Source organism: Sarcophilus harrisii, chromosome 2 (genome assembly GCF_902635505.1).
Source record: "Sarcophilus harrisii chromosome 2, mSarHar1.11, whole genome shotgun sequence".
NCBI lineage: Eukaryota > Metazoa > Chordata > Mammalia > Dasyuromorphia > Dasyuridae > Sarcophilus > Sarcophilus harrisii.
Window position 1 is genome coordinate 374,895,955 of NC_045427.1, and position 6,000 is coordinate 374,901,954.

The 6,000-nt window shown below is 31.1% G+C and overlaps 1 protein-coding gene across 2 annotated transcripts in view; it reads left to right on the forward strand.

The window, feature by feature from the left end:
- Window positions 1-4,997, forward strand: part of NDFIP1 (Nedd4 family interacting protein 1) — a 52,426-nt gene extending 47,429 nt beyond the window's left edge. For both annotated transcript variants that reach the window (XM_031953463.1, XM_031953465.1), the window contains one exon: window positions 3,963-4,997. The gene's annotated coding sequence lies outside the window, so the exon portion shown is untranslated. The remainder of the gene's footprint in view (window positions 1-3,962) is intronic.
- Window positions 4,998-6,000: the final 1,003 nt, after the last annotated feature.

Below are 6,000 nucleotides of genomic sequence, written 5' to 3' on the forward strand. Positions count from 1 at the left end.
TATTATGCTTTGTAGCTTTTGGCTAGTTAGTTCTCACATGGATGTCACTGGTAATCTTGGAGCATGGAGCCTACTCATGGACTCGGATTTAGCTGAGCACTAAGTTTTCTTTTTTTTTTTTTTTTTTTTAATTTAATAGCCTTTTATTTACAGGATATATACATGGGTAACTTTACAGCATTAACAATTGCCAAACCTCTTGTTCCAATTTTTCACCTCTTACCCCCCACCCCCTCCCCTAGATGGCAGGATGACTAGTAGATGTTAAATATATTAAAATATAAATTAGATACACAATAAGTATACCTGACCAAAACATTATTTTGCTGTAGAAAAAGAATCAGACTCTGAAATATTGTACAATTAGCTTGTGAAGGAAATCAAAAATGCAGGTGTTGAGCACTAAGTTTTCTATAAATATTACATAATTTGGCAACTTTAAATTTTCAGGAACATAATTGAGACTAAGAAGTAACCTGAAAAAAGAGCTGCTAAAATTGATGTCACAAAGATTCTTCAATAAAGCTCATCAGGTGCACTATTAGGGAAGACCTTCACTTAATTATTACTCTTAACAAACTTGTTATTGGTTTTTTAGCTCAGCAAATCAAGAAAAGGGATGGTTAAATCCCAGGTTATAGATTGAGTTGGAAAGTCAACTTTAGACCATCTGATCCAGTCCCCTGATTTGACACGAGGAAACATACCCAGAGAGGTCAAGTGACTTCTCCAGTGTCAGACAGTTAGTTGGGGGATTTGAACACAGACCCTGATTCCAAATCCATTATTCTTTCTGCCACCTCAATATTTAAAAAAAAAAAAAAGACACAAGAACTTAGAGCAATCTGAGGCTATGTAACAGGGTAAATAATCCCTCTAGGTATTGTTCATAATGATGACTAATTAAAACAAAGTTAAATTATGTTCAATATACTCTACTTAAGAAGGCAAAAAAAAAGTGTTATGATTTTTAGAAATATTTCCATGTAAAACAATTAGTGTTGGAATTTAAAGGGGATGATCTTCAGTTAGAAATATTTTTATACAAAATATCTCATTCTTTAGTGAAATCAGTGTAGTGTGATAATAGGTCCAAAGTAGCAGTGGGATTTACTTTGAAAAGTGTAAGTCTTCTTGACACAGGACTAATTTATTAATATCTATTCACGTGGATTTCAAAAGTCCCTATGTAATTTTGTGAAATATAATTAATATAATTAAAGCTTTTTTAATGCTTTTGAGACTGTATGTATATATGAAACATACAATCAGTCTGTTCAAAACCATTGATTTAATTACATCATATACTGGGAGAGATGGTTAGTTACTTAGGATTATCGTCCCTGAGTATAATGAATATAATGAACCAGAATATATCATGGGTAGAAAAATAACTACTAGGAATTGGCCAGATGCCTCTTGATGAACAGAATCATGGCTTTGTTCCATTACTCGTTAAAATGAAGGCATGACCACTTTCCTCCCTTTTCCTATTCTAAGCTGAATATATGCTTTTGTCTTTTTTTTTTCCTAAGAAAAAGTTTATAACTTTAAAGCAGAAAAGTTAGAAATTTCCATTTAAGCTTTGCTGAGAATATTAAATTTAACAATGCCTCAAAAATTATTTTTTTCTCCTGAAAGTTAAGAAATCTAACCATATATGTCGTCTTATGACCTGTATATCAAAGTTTTAGAAATCCTTTCATTCCACAATGATCTTTTTGATCTACAGATTTAATATGATATTAATATTCTGTAAAGTCAGCCTTATGTATTAAAAGCTACATACATGCTTATTTCTCAAGGTAACACTCAAGCAACTCTTTTATATTAGCCAAGGCAATAAAGTTTTTTTTCAATGAGACAGAAGTCCTAGAGAGGAAATTAATGACACAAAAGGCTGATCTTATGGAATATTAGTTGAAGTCACTCTTTGACAAGCACACTCAATTTTCTTTAATGTTTATTGTGTGCCTATCCTGACTTTAAGATAATATAATATAATAATAATAATAATATAAATAAGCTGAGTTACCTAAGCTGAATTACTGCTATGAGCCTTTGAGTAAAAGACTAATATTGTTATCTGGAGTATATCACACACTTTAGTGAACATTAATGTTGTGCCACAGTAGTACTTATTTCATGAGTTTATATATTGTAATGAAAATTGATAAATATTAATTTATTTTAAACAGCAATAGGAATACTTTTTTTTTTTTTTTTTTTTTTTTGCAGTCTACATTTAGTCTACCTACCATTTTTCTGTCTGCATGTTTTTTGGACTTGTTAATTTTCCTAAATACCATTACAGTTTCTTTTCTGTTGTGCTTAAATGCCTTCATCTTAAGTAAAGTTAGCCTTTTATGATTCACTTCATTTAGAATGGGAAAAGGGAAACTTTAGAGATCATCTCTTCTAATTTTACAGATGGAATCTGAGGGAGAGAATGAGTGATTTGCCTAATGTCATACAACTAGAGGGGGGCAGAGCTAGACATTTAACTCTGGTCATTTGACTCCAAATGCAGCATTCTTTTCATACACCATGCTGCCTGCAGCTCTCGTCTTTAAAGACCAGTTTCAACAACTGATAAGTGGAGGGAAAGAAGGGAAATGATCTTAAGATTATTTTGTAGGTTATATCTTATGATGCTGTATAATGCATGTAGAAAAGGAGTATAAGATAATTTTTAGTAGCTTTGAGAGTGGTCTGAACAAAGAAAAAATAGTCCTATACCAATGTCCGGTGTGGTGGTGATAGTTGGCACAGTTTTTATACACACACACACACACACACACACACACACACACACATATGCTATTCTATGTCTAGCCTCTTCCCAAGTATCTGGAATTCACTTAGACTTTATTTGTTCATTTGATAACTTATTTCTTTAGAGTGTTTTGCTAGGTATGCCAGTTGTATAAAACTTAATTTGGTATTTGCATTCTTGAGTCTCCTGACTTTCTCCTACTGTGCCAGGATTCCTTATGACAAAGTGTTGTATTTTGTCTTGAGGCCAAAATAACAACCAAGAAAAATAAAACTTTGAGAACCACAGATTTATGCTAGTGTAGAATTGGGTCAGAAAGGCCACAATATTCCCTAAATTGTATATGTGAGATTAAAAAAACTCAGTGTAATTTCCAGGAATATACTAAAATATTTAGAGTCAATATAATTTGTGAATTGAAAGGAACTTCAGTAACAGTCTGGTATACCTCGTAGACAAAAAGGAATCCCTATTTGGACAACTACCAAAGGTTTATATAGTCTCTGCTTGAAAACTTCCAAGGATGTTCATTTTTTATTGGATGCAAATGTGGGATAGATTAATGTTTTTTTTTTTTTTTTTTTTTTGTGATCCTCTTGTATATGACATTGTGAAGATAGGAACAATCCGTAGTAACAGTAGTAATAATAGATTTCTTTCTGAACTTCATGGAAAAGGTGAGAATAATAACATGATAAATTTCTGATATTACCTTTTTAGAGCTGTTCTATTACATCATCTCATCTGATTTTCATAACTACACTGTAAAGTAGGTAGCTTAGCAATTATTCTCATTTTACAAATGAGACAACTGAGGCTTAGAGAATTTTAACTGACTTGCTGTAAATGTTTAGCTCTTGAGTTAAACCTGTGTTTCTCTATATTTTTAAGTTTGGCACTCTTGGCTACATAGTACTTCCTGTCACAAACTTTAGGGAAAAAGCCTTAGAGAAAGCAAGCTTATCTTTCTACAAATCTCACTTCTGGAGACTATTAAAATTTTAAATTATCTAATTTAATAATAAATGTTTAACTGTTGACATCAGTGTATAGTAATCCTATAACAATGTTAAGGTGCATTTTGTATGTCTATAAACATCCTGCATTCTTTTGTGTACTACATCCTTCTCTTGGCTAAAATAACAATCTAACTATAGTTTCAATATTCAATATCCTTTTCTGACAGATGTTTTCTGGCAAATGCCTTCCTGCATTTATGAATTCTCTCTCAAGAAGCAACAGGACATCTGCAGGAAGTGAATCAAGACTCAAAACACAGAAGAAATAATCACCTGCTTTAAAAAATAAATAAAGTACTGTTGAAGATCATTTCTCTTTATTTGTTTCTAGGTGTAAAATTTTAATAGTTAACGCATAATTCTGTAATCATTGAATCATTAGTGGTTAATGTTTGAAAAAGCTATTGCAATCAAGTCTGTGATGTACTAATAATGCCTTATATTGTTTGTAGTCATTTAAAATATAGCATGAGCTATGTCCCTATAGTCAGTAGGGGGCAGTATTGCTTTATTTAATTCTCCATCTTAAAGTGAATTTGGAATTAAATATTTCAGTGTAAGATATGTATAATGCTGGCCATTTTGAAGGGATAATTCTCAAAAGTTTAGAAAACTGTTAAGATTACATTTCTGCACATGATACGTATACACTGTTAAAAATAAATCTATAAATCTTAAATTGTGTTTTGTGTACACCTGGAAACAAAATTGTAGTACAAAATTAACGTAAGGTATAGTCAGGAATGAGTATTCTTTTTTTGCAAAGTAATACAAGTATTAATCTATAACCTAAATTTTACAGTACTCTTTTCTTTTGTACTCAGTACTTTTGGGATTTCGTAAACACTTTCACTACATATAGTATTGTTATAATATCAAAGACGACATTACAAAATTAATAAGTATAATTCTTTACATCTCTCATGAAACAGGTTCCTTTTATTTTATTTTACTTCGTTGTCTCTAAAAATAGAGACTAGAAGATTGGAAAAAAAGAGTTTTGGCTTTGGGACTTTTGAGATGATCCCTAATAAACTGTATTACTTGCTTTTATAATGTGTTAGCAGAAATTATGATGCAATGTAAGTGTAGAACTGATGTGCTTTCTGCCGAGTGGTAATTCAAATTTAAGTTTTGCTATGTTAAAACTGTAAATACAGCAGAACATTAATAAATGTTACTTATGTAGCAATTTTTTTCTGTAGACTAGTGTTTAATTTAGAATATAAACTTTTGGTACGTAGTCGATGATTGCTGAGGTACCTGATTTCTAATACTTTGCTAAAACATCTGTTTCAGGAAACATTACATATTTTGCAGAAACATCATGAATACTTAGTTTTATTTATGATTTAAAGGACCATCATTTAACTTTCTTAACCAACTTACTGATTGTATATAGTATTTCTTTTCAGAAGTTTTATTTTGAAAGATTTTATGAACAACCCTTTAAGCATTTTTTCCCTTTTTCTACATTAGCTTATGTAGATAGAGAAACAGTTGTTTTCATGTCAGATATTCATGAAGTTCCTAAATATATATTCAGAAATCTGTTTAGGTCATAGTAATTAGAATAAATGTATGCATATACACAAATTAGGGAGAACTGTTTAATGTATCTTACAGGACAAAACAGAATGCTAAATCACATAAATTCAAACATAGTAGAAGATTCCTTTGTATTTATTCTCTTAAGTACTTATATTTTATTTGATTTTGTATATTCAGAGAACTGAAATATTTGACATTCCTAAATTTCTGCTCATTTGTTGGGCAATAAGACTATCAAATAGAAGTTGGATGGTCTTTAAAAGTGTTTCATTCTAGATTTTAGTTACAACTATTCCTTTCTTCCTAAACAGTTTAGAGAGAAAGAAAACGAGAAAGAGAGAGAGAAACTGTGTGTGTGTGTGTGTGTGTGTGTGTGTGTGTGTGTGAGAGAGAGAGAGAGAGAGAGAAAGAGAGAGAGAGAGATGGTTACCATATTTCACCTGTTACATACGGATTCAGATATTATTTTGCAATTTTTAGTTTCCTTTTTAGGGAAGATAGCCTCTTTTTTTTCCTTAAAGGAGAAATCAAATCATTAGCAGTTAATTTGTTTGGGTTCATAGATAGTAAATTTGTGCTTTTGGTCTTTCAAAAGCAGGTGGAACTAATGGAGTAAAGTAGCAGTCTACTATTCATCACAACTTAAGGTTTTTA